Source organism: Pseudophryne corroboree, chromosome 3, assembly GCF_028390025.1.
Source record: "Pseudophryne corroboree isolate aPseCor3 chromosome 3, aPseCor3.hap2, whole genome shotgun sequence".
Lineage (NCBI taxonomy): Eukaryota > Metazoa > Chordata > Amphibia > Anura > Myobatrachidae > Pseudophryne > Pseudophryne corroboree.
In genome coordinates, this window is record NC_086446.1 from 315,479,929 (window position 1) to 315,498,983 (window position 19,055).

At 46.6% G+C, this 19,055-nt stretch overlaps 1 pseudogene; it reads left to right on the forward strand.

Moving 5' to 3' along the window:
* The first annotated feature begins 2,363 nt into the window (after window positions 1-2,363).
* On the forward strand, window positions 2,364-2,483 carry LOC134898379 (5S ribosomal RNA; annotated as a pseudogene).
* Window positions 2,484-19,055: the final 16,572 nt, after the last annotated feature.

Here is a 19,055-nt window from a genome sequence, read left to right on the forward strand (position 1 = left end):
CCTACGGGTGGACAGCCCAGGGGGGAATGAACCACATCCAGGTGTTACAACCCCCCCCCCCCCCAAAAAAAAAGACTAAGTAACATTGACCCGCCCACAACGAACCCCTCCATCTTGACCTTCACAAGACTATTAAAAAGGGACACAGTGCCATTTGTGGAGCAACAGAAAATGTATTACCATAATACCTCCTTACAGGAAAGGAGGGCAATCAGAACACTACGGGAAGACACCAATTTGGTCATTAGAGTAGCGGACAAGGGAGGAGGAATTGTTTTATTAAATTATGACTACTACCGAGAAGAAATTAATGGACAACTTTCGGACACCAACTTATCAAAGATTGGACTATGATCCAACGGGTAATTATAAGAAAGAAATTGATGCTGCAATCGGATTGGGAATTAACAACCATTACATCAATAACAGCACCGCAGATTTACTGACTCAACCATTCCCAAAGACACCAATACTATATACCATGCCCAAGATACACAAATCGCTGACACACCCCCTGGAAGACCAATTATTTCAGCTAGAAGATCCCTGTGCCAACCCCTCTTGCAATTGGTGTATTGCTATTTACAACCCCTGGTGAGAAGGATTGACAGTTTTATTGGGGAAACTACAGACTTTCTGACAAAACTAAAACAGGTTCCTGACATCCCACGGGATTCCCTGTTGGTGACACTAGATGTCTCAAGCCTCTACACGAACATTCCACATTATCAAGGCATACAGGCGTGCAGAAGTCTGTTGACCAACAATGAAAATTACTTTGGACCACCGGTGGAATATCTTACATTACTCATCCGTCTGATTCCCACCAAGAATTATTTTCTCTTCAAGAATGGCTTTTATCTTCAAAGACAAGGCACGGCGATGGGGTCCAACATGGACCCATCCTATGCCAACATCTTCATGGTGGAGTTTGAATGCACGCACATCACTGGCAATCGACAGTTTGGCAAATTTTTACTTTGCTATGTAAGATACATAGACAATTTGTTCTTCATTTGGCTGGGTGGGGAACCGAAATTCTTGGAGTTTATGGACTATCTAAACAACATACCCGGATCTATCAGGTTCAGCCTCACATTCAGCAGGTGCCACATCAATTTTCTAGATGTATCTATTGATCTAATTGGGAATAATATAACCACGTCCATATACAGCAAGGAGTCTGATAGAAATACCTTACTTCTGGCAACAAGTTTCCACCCGGCCCGCTCAAGAGAGGTTTACCTTTCACACAGCTCCTCAGAGTCATGCGCATCACCTCAGATCCAGCTTTATTACCTGCGGCACTTGAATCCATCAGCCAACGGCTCCTTGAAAGCGGCTACCCCAGGGCTGAAGTTGAAGCTCTTAACAGAATTGGATAACTCAGAAGGGAGGACCTCCTGGTCAAGAAGACACCTATAGAAAACGGAGGATCTGACATTCAATTTCTGCAGTATGTATACTACCGCTTCAACCTTTATACGTAAGAAAATCATGGAGCATTGGCATCTGATCACCAGTGATCAAGTTCTGGCCAAGAGCATCGTGGATACACCATGCTTTGCTTACAAACGAAGACCCAACCTCAAGGATTTATTGGTAGTCACTGACTACTCTAAAAGACACTTGAAAACCAAGACCCTTTGGCTATCAAAGAAGACAGGTGTGTTTCAGTGCACAGGATGCTCCAACTGTCAGTTTTTGATGGCGGGAAACCACTTTTGGAACCCACGTGACCAGAAAAAAAATCTACCATTAAATACTGACTTGACTGCAATAGTAAATTTGTGATATACATTTTAGTTTGCCCGTGCAATTTGCTCTATGTCAGCAAAACCAGCAGAATGCTAAAAGAGAGATTTAGCCAACATCGCTCAATTATTAAGAAGAGTCTGAATGTCAACACGGAACTAAGGGAACTTAAAAATGTACCAGTGGCGAGACACTTCAGATCGGCTAAACATACTATTAATCAATTAAAATGTTACATTATTGACCATATCCCTCCACTCCAGAGGGGAGGTGACAGTAACAAGATCTTGATACGAAGAGAGCTCCAATGGATCCACAGACTTAAATGTCTGTCCCCCAATGGCCTGAAGATTTCCCTTTAGGATGCTGCCTGTAGCGCTGTGATTTGCAACCCTGATGGTTAAGATTTAAGATGGGCACCACCATGTGCCAAATAACTGTTTTTTGTATTTACACCGCTTGGTGCCAAGTTGCTTATATGGGCACCGCCGTGTGCTAATTGAAATAGGCTTTTGACTATGTTATATGAGCACCTCAATGTGCTGCTTACTCTATTTCAGGGTTGACATGGAAGATAACCTACGTACAGTCAGCATATCTTCTAAATTATATACAGTCATATCACACTAGGAATACCAAATACCCATCCAATCTTGGAAGCTAAGCAGTGTTGGGCCTGGCTAGTACTTGGATGGGAGACCTCCAGCGAACACTGGGTGCTGTACAGATGTGATACTTTTGCTTAACTTTGATTCCTTGGCATATCGGTCTGTCACTCTCTTTACATGGGCAAGCCCTGCTACAGTGACATTTTCTTGCTCAGTTACAATACCAATTGACTTGTGTTGGCTCTCACATGCCCATTGGATTATGATTATTTGCTATGAACACCGCCGTGTGTTCAACCTTCAACAGCGTACTCCCGCTGAGTGTCCGAGCCGGACGCAGCATTGTTTACATTCTTCAAACCGCCCACGTCAGGAGCGCATTGACCAATGAGAGTGCGGGCAGCGCTCTCACACACTGACTATGGGAATTGGCTTACCCGCACTTTGGCGCACGTTTTACCTTTAAATAAGACACTCGGCATGGAGGCACATTAGCCCCTGAGGAAAACCACCAGTATGTGGTTGAAACAGCTGTCGGGCCGCTGTTTGTATTACCTTCTACTGAAGGATTAAATAAATCATACCCTGCAAAAGAACGTGAGTGCTGATCCAGCATCTTTTCATTCAACCAGTGGAAAGTGAGTGTCAGTGCCTTAACTAGACATTTTAGCATTGTGTGCAAGAAACAGCATTGGTCCCCCACCCATATAGAAAACAGGGCCAGTGCACGCCGTAGACGCTCGTAAAAAATATAGGGGCGTGGCTTCATGGGGAAGGGACATGGCCACAAAATAATACCAATTCATATCACGCTGTACAGGAGTCTCCATTATTCAACTTAGGCTGCACAGTAGTGCCACTTACACACATCCCACCATGTAGAGCACCTTTTACACATTACGCCAGGTAGAGCCACATTTTGCACATTACTCCAGGTAGACCCCTATCACACATTATGGCAGGTAGAGTCCCCTTTTTACACATTACGGCAGGCAGAGTCCCATTTTTACACATTACGGCAGGCATAGTCCCCCTTTTTACACATTAGGCAGGTTGAGAGAGAGGGATAGAGAAAGAGAGAGGGAGAGAGACTTGCCTGCCGTCAAGAGAGCCGCCACTCTTCTGGTGAACCCACAGCACGGGTGGGAGTCACCGCTCCTAGAGACCGGCGCCGCGGGACAACAGCATGGGGGAGCAGCTACTTTCTAAAAGCGTTCTGCAGTACCAGAGCGCTGCTAAAATAAGATTTTACTCACCGGTAAATCTATTTCTCGTAGTCCGTAGTGGATGCTGGGACTCCGTAAGGACCATGGGGAATAGCGGCTTCGCAGGAGACTGGGCACAACTAAAGAAAGCTTTAGGACTACCTGGTGTGCACTGGCTCCTCCTACTATGACCCTCCTCCAGACCTCAGTTAGGATACTGTGTCCGGAAGAGCTGACACAATAAGGAAGGATTTTGAATCCCGGGTAGACTCATACCAGCCACACCAATCACACCGTATAACTCGTGATACTATACCCAGTTAACAGTATGAAATATAACTGAGCCTCTCAACAGATGGCTCAACAATAACCCTTTAGTTAGGCAATAACTATAAACAAGTATTGCAGACAATCCTCACTTGGGATGGGCGCCCAGCATCCACTACGGACTACGAGAAATAGATTTACCGGTGAGTAAAATCTTATTTTCTCTGACGTCCTAAGTGGATGCTGGGACTCCGTAAGGACCATGGGGATTATACCAAAGCTCCCAAACGGGCGGGAGAGTGCGGATGACTCTGCAGCACCGAATGGGCAAACTCTAGGTCCTCCTCAGCCAGGGTGTCAAACTTGTAGAATTTAGCCAATGTGTTTGACCCCGACCAAGTAGCTGCTCGGCAAAGTTGTAGAGCCGAGACCCCTCGGGCAGCCGCCCAAGAAGAGCCCACTTTCCTCGTGGAATGGGCTTTCACTGATTTAGGATGCGGCAGTCCAGCCGCAGAATGTGCAAGCTGAATCGTGCTACAGATCCAGCGAGCAATAGTCTGCTTAGAAGCAGGAGCACCCAGCTTGTTGGGTGCATACAGGATAAATAGCGAGTCAGTTTTCCTGACTCCAGCCGTCCTGGAAACATATACTTTTCAGGGCCCTGACTACGTCCAGTAACTTGGAATCCTCCAAGTCCCAAGTAGCCGCAGGCACCACAATAGGTTGGTTCACATGAAAAACTGATACCACCTTAGGAAAGAATTGGGAACAAGTCCTCAATTCCGCCTTATCCATATAAAAAATCAGATAAGGGCTTTTGCATGACAAAGCCACCCATTCTGATACACGCCTGGCCGACGCCAAGGCCAACAGCATGACCACTTTCCACGTGAGGTATTGTAGCTCCACGGATTTAAGTGGCTCAACCCAATGCGACTTCAGGAAATCCAACACCACGTTGAGATCCCACGGTGCCACTGGAGGCACAAACGGGGGCTGACTATGCAGCACTCCCTTAACAAAAGTCTGAACTTCAGGCAGTGAAGCCAGTTCTATTTTGGAAGAAAATCGATAGAGCCGAAATCTGGACCTTAATGGAACCCAAGTCTAGGCCCATAGTCACCCTGACTGTAGGAAGTGCAGAAATCGACCTAGCTGAAATTCCTCCTTTGGGGCCTTCCTGGCCTCACAGCACGCAACATATTTCCGCCATATGCGGTGATAATGGTTTGCGTTCACTTCTTTCCTAGCTTTAATTAGCGTAGGGATAACTTCCTCCGGAATGCCCTTTTCCTTCAGGATCCGGCGTTAAACCGCCATGCCGTCAAACGCAGCCGCGGTACGTCTTGGAACAGACAGGCCCCCTGCTGCAGCAGGTCCTGTCTGAGCGGCAGAGGCCATGGGTCCTCTGAGATCATTTCTTGGAGTTCTGGGTACCAAGCTCTTCTTGGCAAATCCGGAACAATGAGTATAGTTCTTACTCCTCTCCTTCTTATTATTCTCATTACCCTGGGTAAGAGAGGCAGAGAAGGGAACACATACACCGACTGGTACACCCACGGTGTTACCAGAGCGTCCACAGCTATCGCCTGAGGGTCCCTTGACCTGGCGCAATATCTTTGTAGCTTTTTGTTGAGGCGGGACGCCATCATGTCCACCTGTGGCCTTTCCCAACGGTGTACAATCATTTGGAAGACTTCTGGATGAAGTCCCCACTCTCCCGGGTGGAGGTCGTGTCTGCTGAGAAAGTCTGCTTCCCAGTTGTCCACTCCGGGAATGAACACTGCTGACAGTGCTAACACATGATTTTCCGCCCATCGGAGAATCCTTGTGGCTTCTGCCATCGCCATCCTGCTTCTTGTGCCGCCCTGTCGGTTTACATGAGCGACCGCCGTGATGTTGTCTGACTAGATCAGCACCGGCCGGTGTTGAAGCAGGGGTCTAGCCTGACTTAGGACATTGTAAATGGCCCTTAGCTCCAGAATATTTATGTGTAGGGAAGTCTCCTGACTTTTCCATAGTCCTTGGAAGTTTTTTCCCTGTGTGACTGCCCCCCAGCCTTGAAGGCTGGCATCCGTGGTCACCAGGACCCAGTCCTGTATGCCGAATCTGCGGCCCCCTAGAAGATGAGCACTCTGCAGCCACCACAGCAGCGACACCCTGGCCCTTGGAGACAGGGTTATCCGCCGATGCATCTGAAGATGCGACCCGGACTACTTGTCCAACAGATCCCACTGGAAGATCCTTGCATGGGACCTGGCGAATGGAATTTCTTCGTAAGAAGCTACCATCTTTTCCAGGGCTCGCGTGCATTGATGCACCGACACCTGTATTTGTATTAGGAGGTCTCTGTCTAGAGACGACAACTCCTAGGACTTCTCCTCCGGGAGAAACCCTTTTTTTCCTGTTCTGTGTCCAGAACCATACCCAGGAACAGTAGACGCGTCGTAGGAACCAGCTGCAACTTTGGAATATTCAGAATCCAGCCGTGCTGTTGTAGCACTTCCCGAGATAGTGCTACTCCGACGAACAACTGCTCCCTGGACCTCGCCTTTATAAGGAGATCGTCCAAGCACGGGATAATTATTTCGGCCATTACCTTGGTAAATACCCTCGGTGCCGGGGACAGACCAACGGCAACGTCTGGAATTGGTAATGACCTGTACCACAATTTTGAGGTACTCCTGGTGAAGAGGGTAAATAGGGACATGCAGGTAAGCATCCTTGATGTCCAGTGATACCATGAAATTCTCCAGGCTTGCAATAATCGCCCTGAGCGATTCCATTTTGAACTTGAACCTTCGTATATAAGTGTTCAAGGATTTCAATTTTAGAATGGGTCTCACCGAACCGTCTGGTTTCGGTACCACAAAATTTTGGAATAGTAACCCCGGCCTTGTTGAAGGAGGGGTACCTTGATTTCACCTGCTGGAAGTACAGCTTGTGAATTTCCGCCAGTACTACCTCCCTTTCTCCGAGGGCAGCAGGCAAGGCTGATGTGAGGTAACGGCGAGGGGGAGTCGCCTCGAACTCCAGCCTGTATCCCTGTGATACTACTTGCAGAACCTAGGGATCCACCTGTGGGCAAGCCCACTGGTCCCTGAAGTTCCCGAGACGCGCCCCCACCGCACCTGTCTCCACCTGTGGAGCCCCAGCGTCATGCGGTGGACTCAGAGGAAGCGGGGGTAGATTTTTGATCCTGGGAACTGGCTGTCTGGTGCAGCTTTTTCCTTCTTCCCTTGTCTCTGTGCAGAAAGGAAGCGCCTTTGACCCGCTTGCTTTTCTGAAGCCGAAAGGACTGTACCTGAAAATACGGTGCTTTCTTAGGCTGTGAGGAAACCTGAGGTAAAAAAAATTCTTCCCAGCTGTTGCTGTGGATACGAGGTCCCAGAGACCATCCCCAAACAATTCCTCACCCTTATAAGGCAGAATCTCCATGTGCCTTTTAAAGGCAGCATCACCTGTCCACTGCCGGGTCTCTAATACCCTCCTGGCAGAATGGACATTGCATTAATTCTGGATGCCAGCCGGCAAATATCCCTCTGTGCATCCTTCATATATAAGACGACGTCTTTAATATGCTCTATGTTAGCAAAATATTATCCCTGTCTAGGGTATTAATATTATCTGACAGGGTATCAGACCACGCTGCAGCAGCACTATTTATGCTGAGGCAAATACAGGTCTCAGTATAGTACCTGAGTGTGTATATACAGACTTCAGGATAGTCTCCTGCTTTTTATCAGCAGGCTCCTTCAAAGTGGCCGTATCCCAAGATGGCAGTGCCACCTTTTTTGACAAACGTGTGAGCGCCTTATCCACCCTAGGGGATATCTCCCAACGTGACCTATCCTCTGGCGGGAAAGGGTACGCCAGCAGTAACTTTTTAGAAATTACCATTTTCTTATCGGGGGAACCCAAACTCTTTACACACTTCATTCACTCATCTGATGGGGGAACAAAACACTGGCTGCTTTTTCTCCCCAAACATAAAACCCCTTTTATGTGGTACCTGGGTTCATGTCAGAAATGTGTAACACATTTTTCATTGCCGAGATCATGCAACGGATGTTCCTAGTGGATTGTGTATATGTCTCAACCTCGTCGACACTGGAGTCAGACTCCGTGCCGACATCTGTGTCTGCCATCTGAGGTAATGGGCGTTTTTTTGAGCCCCTGATGGCCTTTGAGACGCCTGGGCAAGCGCGGGCTGAGAAGCCGGCTGTCCCACAGCTGTTACGTCATCCAGCCTTTTATGTAAGGAGTTGACATTGTCGGTTAATACCTTCCACCTATCCATCCACTCTGGTGTCGGCCCCACAGGGGGCGACATCCCATTTATCGGTCTCTGCTCCGCCTCCACGTAACCTTCCTCATCCAACATGTCGACACAGCCGTACCGACACACCGCACACACACAGGGAATGCTCTGACTGAGGACAGGACCCCACAAAGTCCTTTGGGGAGACAGAGAGAGAGTATGCCAGCACACACCAGAGCGCTATATAATGCAGGGATTAACACTATAACTGAGTGATATTTCCCCCAATAGCTGCTTGTATACACATATTGCGCCTAAATTTAGTGCCCCCCCCCTCTCTTTTTAACCCTTTGAGCCTGAAAACTACAGGGGAGAGCCTGGGGAGCTGTCTTCCAGCTACACTGTGAAGAAAAAATGGCGCCAGTGTGCTGAGGGAGATAGCCCCGCCCCTTTTTCGGCTGACTTTTCTCCCGCTTTTTTCATGGATTCTGGCAGGGGTAATTTATCACATATATAGCCCTGGGATTATATATTGTGATGATTTGCCAGCCAAGGTGTATTATATTGCCCTCAGGGCGCCCCCCCCCAGCGCCCTGCACCCATCAGTGAACGGAGTGTGAGGTGTGCATGAGGAGCAATGGCGCACAGCTGCAGTGCTGTGCGCTACCTTGTTGAAGACAGAAGTCTTCTGCCGCCGATTTTCCGGAACACTTCTTGCTTCTGGCTCTGTAAGGGGGCCGGCGGCGCGGCTCCGGGACCGAACATCGAGGTCGGGTCCTGTGGTCGATCCCTCTGGAGCTAATGGTGTCCAGTAGCCTAAGAAGCCCAAGTTACCACCAGTTAGGTAGGTTCGCTTCTTCTCCCCTTAGTCCCTCGCTGCAGTGAGTCTGTTGCCAGCAGATCTCACTGTAAAATAAAAAACTTAAATATACTTTCTTTCTAGGAGCTCAGGAGAGCCCCTAGTGTGCATCCAGCTCAGCCGGGCACAAGATTCTAACTGAGGTCTGGAGGAGGGTCATAGTGGGAGGAGCCAGTGCACACCAGGTAGTCCTAAAGCTTTCTTTAGTTGTGCCCAGTCTCCTGCGGAGCCGCTATTCCCCATGGTCCTTACGGAGTCCCAGCATCCACTTAGGACGTCAGAGAAAATCCATTTTATGTAACCATGTACACACAGCCTGTTCCCCCCAGTCCCTATACATACACACACACAGCCTGTTCCCGCCAGTCCCTACACACACACACATAGCCTGTCCCCTCCAATCACCCCCCCCCCCCACCCTGATTCCTATACACATACACACACTCTGTCTGTCCCCTCCAGTCACCACACACACACTTTACCTCCACGGCGAATGATTGCGAGAAGGTGAGAGAGCAGTGAGCAGCACACAATCTGCCCAGTCCAATCCGTTAGCGTGGCCTAATCGTGGTCCCCCATGACCATGCCCCCTTTTAAAGAAATCGCCAAAACAATGGAGCAGGCACCTCCTCCAGCTCACCTAGCCGGGACTAGGGGGAGGAGATCCGGGATAGAAGACAAGGACCTGCAGTGCCCAGCAGGCAATTGTGAGGGGCGATGCTGCGGCTCCCCCTCCCCTTGCTGCCACAGCAGCACACACCAAAGGCAACTTGTAATGAGTCAGTCTGACTCATTACACTGCCATAGACTGGGGATGCGGGCAGTTGCGCCTTCAGGGCTACTGCGCTGTGTGCCAGGCACCGCTGGCACACAGTTTCGGCCCTGGTGAATGTTATATATATATACATATATATATACACATATATTCTCCCCAAAAGTGTGTAGATTAAGACTCCCCCATTTTCTTGTTCATCAATATATGAAGTGTTCCGAGTTAAAGTGAACCACGTCCATAGGGGGTCAATTTTGAGAAAACGGATCTCAAAATGAAGAACTGTAACTAAATAGCCATTTACATTTAATTGTTTTTACTGCTGGTGGATAAGAATGAAACTATGGACTTGGGGCCTAATTCAGATCTGATCGCTCCTCTGTGTTTTTTGCAGAGGGCTGCGATCAGATAGCTGCTGTCCATAGAGTGAAAACCCGCACTGCGCAAGTGTGCAAATGCATGTGTATACTGTGCGCATAACTTCGCCAGACAGCGGACATCTGCAAATCCGTTTGCAACTCACTCACTATCTAATGATTTTTCCAGTCTGTGCGTAGGCCAGTTCGATACAAAAAGGCTGATCAGGGCCAGAGCTGACGTTGCACACTCTCCCAGAAAATGCTTGGGAATGCCGCTTCCTGTAAATCACCTTGCATACGCCTAGCGATCAAACTTTTCACAAGATTCTTTCATAGTTTGGCCCCGGACGTGCGCAGTCATTCGATAATCAGCCGCTGTGCAATTTCACACAACAGTGATCAGGTCTGAATTAGGCTCTTGGGGCCGTATTCAGTATGCAATGCATCTGAGATGCGATTGCATACTCCCGAATCCCGGGCCAGTGCGCACGCATTCTGCATGTGATTGACAGAGGTTGCCAGTTGGTCGGGGATGGCAACGCAGCGTTGTGGGGCATGGCGTTGGAAATGAGGGCAGGTTCAGGGCAGCCAAGTGATGTCACATGCGGCTGCTGCGATAAGGAAAATGACGGCGGCCTGACTACCACAGCCAGATTGTGCAGGCAGGTGGGCTTCCCTTATTCAGCAATGCAATTGCAAGTGAGTTGTGATCATATCACTGTCCGCCATTAGCATGCTGGGCGGCCCCCAGCATGCAATAACAAGCAGTTGCAGTTTTGCTAATTTAGCAAAATTTGCAACTGATGCTGAATAGGGTCATACAAAAAGTCTAATGTTTTCGTTGTCATATGGCATACAACATTATAGTATCCAGGCGTGGTATCCATTTACCGCTGCTCTGGTGGGTGCAAAGTGTCCTCCCCGGCGCCTGCGGGAAACTGTGCAAGTGGTACAAGGCCCATAAAGCGGGACTGTCCCACAAAAACCAGAGAGGGTGGGAGGCATGTTATGGCAGTGTTTGTATGAAACGGGCAAAAAATTTACTTTGCTGATTGCACTTTAACTCTGAACATTCCACATTATTCACCTAGTCCACAGTGATCCTTTTCTTCCTTTCAGTTTTGGATTCAAATGGAAAGGTTATACATATATATATATATATATATATATATATATATATATATATATATAGATGAAAGGCAAGATGGCCCGGCACTCCCTTATACCTTGTGGAAGTAATGGCTGCGGTGCCCTCCCTGTGACCGTGGTCAGTATATGCACTGGTATCCGTTTGGATGGTTGACCATGTTAAGGTTGACAGTCATTAGGTCGACCACTATTGGTCGACATTGACATGGACATATGGTCGACACATGAAAAGGTTGACATGGCTTTTTAACTTTTTCGTACTTTACCATCCACGTGGATTATGATTGGGAACAGTAACCTGTACCGAGCGCAGTGGTAGCGGAGCAAGGGGACGCAGTACACTAATTGGGGTTCCTGGTCATGTTAGGGAAATGACACCAAAAACAGTTAAAAAAACATGTTGACCCTTTCATGTGTTGACTATTAGTCCATGTCTAAGTCGACCAATAGTGGTCGACCTAATGAATGTCGACCTTAACATGGTCGACCATTCATACCAGAACCATATCAATTACGTCCAAAGACACAATGTATGAATGCAGTGGCGTAAGTTCGTCCCAGTTGCCCGGAGGCAAGATAAATATTGGTGCCCCCCTATTTCCTATATCAAGATAATGTGTGTGTGTGTGTGTGTGTGTGTGTGTGTGTGTGTGTGTCTGTGTGTGTGTGTGTGTGTGTGTGTGTGTGTAGTGTTCTGAAAAAAATGTATATACTGTATTTATACATTTAATTGTCTTTTATTTTAAATGACACATTTCTTAGCAGTCATACCCAGGATTAGAACCCATGACCTGTTACACTAACAGCAGACACTTTACTGATGGAGTTATTTGCTCCTGTAGAGGAAGCATTAGAATTCTAACTATATGAAGTTACGTGTAATTGTCAGAGAAGTATCTTCATATAGTTAAAATTCTCATATTTCCTATACAGGAGCAAATAGCTTCATCAGTAAGGTGTCTGCTTCCAGTGTAATAGGTTGTGGTTTCTAATCCTGGGTGTGACACTTGTAAAATGTGTATAATAAAGTGGGTGTGATCTGTAAGGTGCAGGGACCAGTGAGGAAGTCGGCCACTGAAAAGACAGCGACCAATTAACTTAATTCAATGGTGTCACAGAATGGAAGGATAGGTGCCCCCCTTCAGAGCAGGAGCCCGGCGGCAGATGACTCCGTTGCCTCCCAGAGTTCTGCCTCTTTATGAATGTATCAGTGGGGTTCACTCAATCCACTGAGCCATCATTCTAAAATGCTGATCATGCATGTACAGGCAGGCAGGGGTCTTCACTTGTTTTGCTGGGCCAGCGATGCGATCGCAATTACATTGCAATTGCATCACTGGCGGCCATAAGCATGCTGGGCAGCCCCCAGCATGCGATCCTCAGCCTTGCAGTTTTGCTATATTAGCAAAACTGCAACTGATGCTGAATAAAGTTCATAGAGCAATGGTTCTCAAACTGTGCGCCGTGGCACCCTGTGGTGCCACAGGCAGGGCCGGCGACAGGGGGGGTTAAAGGGGGGCTCCTGTATCGGGCCCCAAGGATCTGAGGGGGCCCAAGGATACACCACTTAGTGCCTTAGGTCTCGGTGGCACCTGGATGCTATGGCATACTAGTGTCTATATTTCTGTAAGCACCAGCATGAATTGTCAGCCATGGGAATGCATATCCTATGCTAAAAAAAAACAAAAAAAAAACAAAACAAACAAATAAAAAACTGGGGTTTGCATCCTACATAAAAATGAGTATCTATGTATCAAACAGTATGAGATGTATGGAATGTCTCATTAAGTTTGCAGTTTAGGTGACTGCAGAGCATCCTTTTGTGTAGTTGATTTTTCCCATTAACAGATTAGCAGATCAGTAGTGTCAGTGTTTTGCTCTCTGGCATCCCTTTTTTTGTGGTGGTGTATAACAAGCTGTATGCTATCAAACTACGTAGGGGTTAATTATATACACCTCCCCCCTAATTCTTGGGGCTGTGTTGAGCCCCCAGCTGGTTGTCCTGCAGTTTGGGGTCTCCCTGGAGACGCTCCCTGCAGGGGGTTTTTCACTTGGACTTAAGGGAATGCTTTAATTTCACAATTGTCCTGAATATGTCCCAACCCTATCTGAGCAAGGGTTACTATAAACTGCAGAGTGTATGACACTTTAACTAGTCCAGAGCAACAGAGAGCTGTGTCTTGGCTTGAACAAGTATATTGTGTAAAGTTCTACTGAGCTGTGGGGGTGATTCAGACCTGATTGTTAGGCTGCTAAATTTGTTGTCCTGCGTTCAGATAGTCGCCGCCAAAGGGGAGTGTATATTCGCCGTGCAAGTGTGCTTTTGCATGTGTACACCGAGCTGCAAAAAAACCCTCGGTCAGCGGACAAATGCAAATCTGTTCGCACCTCATTCACCATTGAATGATTTTACCACTGCGTGCAGTGTGTGCGCAGCCCAGGACTTACTCCTACGGTGCAATGAGAACAGGCTGATCGGGTCCAAAGCGGACGTCACACACCCTCGCTGACAATGCTTGGGCACGCCTGCGTTTTCCCTGACACTCCCAATAAATGGTCAGTTACCACCCACAAATTACCTCTTCATGTCAATCACCTTGTGAACGGCTGTGCAATTGAAATTTTCGCACCATCCTGTCTCTGTCCGGTGATGCCTGTTGTTTGCCAACGCACGTGCGCATTGCGGTGCATATGCATGCGCAGAATATTGTTGATAGCCTGATCAGGTCTGAATCACACCCTGTGTGCAGGCATAGTACTGAAACTTGAAAAGTTTAAAAACCTAACGAGTCTGGTTGTAGTAACATCCAGACCAAGAGGTTCCAGAGCGCCAAGCTCTTATATGGCTGATAACTGGGAGACATGAATGGCAACAGATATAGAAAGAAGTGTCACACAAGATATAAGGGATAAATAACAGAAGGATGGAAAAGGAAGAAGGAAAGCAAATGAAGCAAATGTTGGCGGGTTGATACAAAATGTCGTATACAACTATAATGGCTCCATTATTCGGGTCTGTAGTTAAAACGAAATACCAACGCCGGAATCCCGTACAGCTGCATAATGCCGGCATCACAATCCCGATGGAGCTCGGGATATCGGGGTCAAAACACAGACGCCTGGAATCCCGACTGTACTGTTAGTGGGACGGGCTCGCATCCTGCCGGGGAGCACCAAGCGAGGAGAGTTAGGTTTAGGCAGTGGGGAAGGTTAGGGTTAGGCACCACCAGGGAGGGTTAGGGTTACACACCCACAAGGGAGGGTTGGGGTAGGCAGCAGGGGAGAGCTAGGGTACTTTCTGGGGGGCTGTCGAGATTTTTATGGATGGGATGCCACTATCTGTATTATGACCGCCAGCATCCCGTCCATTGGTATATAATACAGAATCCCATTGTCCTACTTTCTGAGGTCATGCGGCGCCTCCATAGGGCTACTCAGAAATTTGCTGCCTTCTCTATTGTCCTGCAATGCCCAATATTATTCTCCACATCCACTTCACTAGGATAAGGGAAGACCATCCACTCTTCCGGGACTCCAGCAAATTTTAGAGCTTCCTAGAGGTTCTCAGTGCCTGGCATCAGAGTAGTAGGAGATCTATTGACTATCATTGTTGGAGGTGGTTGCACTGACTGTCAGTAGTCTTGTGACTCCACCTCGTGAGATTTCCAGATGCTGTTTGTCCGGGATAGCTGGCACCCGAGCAGATCTTCTGATTTCCGGACTCTGTGGAGAAATCCCAGACAGCTGACTGAGACCTGTACACTGATGCAAATACACCTTTCAGTAGGCCAAAGCCAGATTGAGAACTAGAAGTTACCCATGGAAAATTTTCTAAAAATCGGGGCATGGATTTCATGGAATACTGCTGAAAATGTCCTACCAGAAATGGTGTCCACCTTAGAGGAGACAGATGCTAGAGGTCTTAAGGCCCCCATACACTACAGCGATATGTCTGAGGCTGAAGTCGGAGGTGATTTCCCTTGAACTCTCCCGGGAGCTTCCAGAGACTGGTTCCATATGATTCCATACGATTTGGTACATGTGAGGCTTTTTTTGCATGCGATATGTCATGCGGTGACATATCGCAGGCGATTTATCGCAATGCATTCACATGTACCATAAGATATATCTGATGGGCTGGATTAGGGTGCTAGGGGGGCTAGCCCAAATAGGCATATAAATAGCAGCAGCCATTTTAGCCATGTGCACACTGCTGCTCTGTGAACAGTGAGGCTGGTTTATACCTTCTGAGCGTTCCACATTGCTGCTGTGCTTTGCTTTGTTTGGTTTTTCTTAACAAAGTGCTCTTTATCCTATTCTGTGATGGATTCCTACAGGTATCAACTTCTGTTAGCCTATGGCTATATGAAGCTGAAATGTGACAGGGATCTGATACAGAAGAGGGTGAGGTCTGTTTGGAGCAAGGAGTGGCTGATGAAGAGGGGGACTCTCTCTCACATGTCACTCCTGACCGAGATTAGGGATAATAAAACCTGAAGATTATCGCAACTACCTTCAAATGGATGATGATACCTTCCAGGAGTTGCTGGCCCTTTTGACTCCCTACATTGAGAGGCAGGACACCAAGATGCGGAGGGACATCCCTGCTGAGGAGCGGCTGGCTGCTACTCTGAGGTTCCTGGCTACAGGGCGGTCGTTGGAGGACCTGAAGTTCGGGACCCTCATTCCCCCCAGTCTTTGGGTCGGATCATCCCTGACACCTGCAAGGCCATTGTCAAGGTGCTGCAGGACCAGTATTTAAAGGTAAATAAAATACACACCACACCTGTTTAGTTACTTTGAAACTATTTATAAAAAAAAGTGTTTTTGTTTTTTTCTTTTTAACAACTGTGCAAATTTATGCAATTATTCGCCAACATGGCACATAGAACTTTATGCAATTATTTGCAAACATGGCACATAGAAATGTAAAAAACATCATATCACAATTTGGACATATATATTATATGAAATAATTAAAAGGATTAAATAACAGTTTATTTTACTTTTAATTTTCAATAAATATGGTGCAGTACTTTAAGATGGAGGGCTATAAGGTGTTTTGGGCACAGATTTGATTGGGAGAATACTAGAGATGAGCGGGTTCGGTTCCTTGAGATCCGAACCTGCCTCCCCCCCCCCCCACCCCGAACTTCACCTATTTTACATAGTTCCGAGGCTGCCTCGGATCTTCCCGCCTTGCTCGGTTAACACGAACGCGCCCGAATGTCATCATCCCGCTGTCGTGTTCTCGCGAGATTCGTATTGCATATAAAGAGCTGCGCGTCACCGCCATTTTCACTCGTGCATTGGAGGTGATAGCGAGAGGACGTGGCTGCGTTCTCTCAGTTTCTGTGTTCAGTGTGCTGCAAATATCTGTGCTCAGTGTGCTGCAAATATCTACGTTCTCTGCCTGAAAATGCTCCATATCTGTTCTGCATTGTAGTTGTGCGCAGTATATAGTAGGAGGACAGTGCAGAATTTTGCTGACCACCAGTATATATACCAGTATATATATATATATATATATATATATATATATATAGCAGTACGGTACAGTAGTCCATTGCTCTCTCTCTGTGTCATCAAGTATACTATCCATATCTGTGCTGCATTGTAGTTGTGCGCAATATATAGTAGGAGGACAGTGCAGAATTTTGCTGACCACCAGTATGTTTATATATATATATATATATATATATATATGTATATATTGGAAGTGATGGATAAGATCTGAGCGACCAATGGTGGCAGAAAAAAGGACTGCTATTATTAATTAAAAGAAGGGGGTTTATTTATGAACAAAAGATGTTTTATATATAAAAAGACTTATAAAAACACATAACTGGCCCAAGCGGGGTTACAACATCCAAGGTGCTAAATACTAACACGATGGGACCCTAGGCACATAACAATGAAAAAGCATCAGAATTACACTGGCAAGAGAACAGTTTAAAATTTACATAGAGCACATAAACATTTTTTGAAAGCAAATTAAAAAGCATGGGGTTACTAAAAAATACAATTCAAAATGTTAGAAATTAAAAACACGGAATTGATGAGGGATAAAAAGAGATTTGGAATGCAATTATAATGGAGATGGATAGAGGTAGCTTAACTGAGGATTCAGTAGTATCAGGATTCATCAACGCGTTTCGTCTGGTCTGACTTCATCAAGGGGTATCATGCATGTGGGACAGATCATCTATATATACCATTATGGGTCAGGAAGTGATTAATTACCTCACTTCCTGTAATTAACCTAACCAGGGGTTCAGGATCTAATAATGTATATTCAATGTACTAGTTGTATAGGTGTATACTGGGACATGTAAAACGCCATGTTTGCTTTAAAAAACTAGTGCTGTAAAGTGGTAAAATACTAAGAAGAAGTCTCTGGATATGGACTTCCGGTCCTGGACGTCTCTGACGTCATTTCCGCCCCACTTCCTGTGTCCGGGAGCCTTTACTGAGCATGTGCCGGGCAGGTGTATTACAGGGTGCGGCGGCCATCTTTAAGAAGTCCGTTTTTGGAGACAGTCTTGTATGCTGAAAGCAGGTGCCGGTGGCCATCTTAGTGGTGATTTAGTCCATTCATAGGCGCTGATTCTTCAGGATTAATTGTCTCCAGACATGGAATCGTCATATAAGGGAAGGAAAAACGGATTCAGAAGTTTTCTTTTTTAGCAGCACAGATCTATTTGCTCTAAATTTATATATGTTACTTAAGGGACATGGCATCTGGACACATTCATATGGATGCATAAGCACCTAAACTATGCAATATTCTGCACATATAAAAACATTAATAATCTAGTATATACATACAGAAGTTTTATATGGATATAACCTTCAGGCGCAATGGTTCTAAAATGCATACCGGTGTCATATGGATATTAGGCTGGTAAATAATAACAATATTAGAAAGATTAAAAAGTGTTATAAAGGAGTCACTGACGTGACATAATTCCAGTGATTCATATTTTGTACAGTAGTGACGCCGTCATACGCAGAATTGCAGTTAGAGTAAATCCCTGCCAGACCTGTGTTTCTTACAGCACCCGGTATTCCTGGGCAGTCTCCTAGCCCTGTACTAACCGGGCCAACACTGCTTGGCTTCCAAGATCGGGCGTATTTGGGCATATCCAGTGTGGTATGGCTGTAATTAAGATCTGGGCTACACGGGAAGAAGTGTCCAGAGATTGGGAATGCGCTGTTAGGTGCCCCAAAGCTCATGGACGTAGTAGGAAGGAAGAGAGAGTGCCGGCGGTTTCAAATGAATGAAATAATGCGCTTACGTTCACAAAAATGGTGCAATCTCGTAGTTCTCATTGAGTCCATCAGGGTGTAGTGATTTCACTTCGTAAATCCAATACATTTCGCGCCTTGATAGGAGGTTGGAGAGGTCCCCCCCTCTTTCTCCGAGTGTAACTAATTCAATCCCTTTGAATGTAAGTTCTTCTGGATTTGAATCATGGTGTTGCAGGAAATGTCGTGAGACCGCGTGTGTTTGAACCTTGTTTCTAATGTTCCTGACGTGTTCTTGTATGCGGAGTTTCAAAGGCCTTTTAGTCTTTCCAACGTATTTCATTTTGCATGGACACTCCAGGAGATAAATGACTGAGCATGTATTGCAGTTGATAAAGTGCTTGAGCTTGTACTCCTTTACTTCCCCTGTGTTTTTGAACGTCTTTCTGTTGGGATGTACGTACCTGCAGATGTTACAATGGCCGCATTTATAACAACCCACACATTTGGGCAGAGATGTTTTCGATGTTGTCTGGTTTCTAAGCATACTGGGTGCAAGGAGGTCTTTTAGA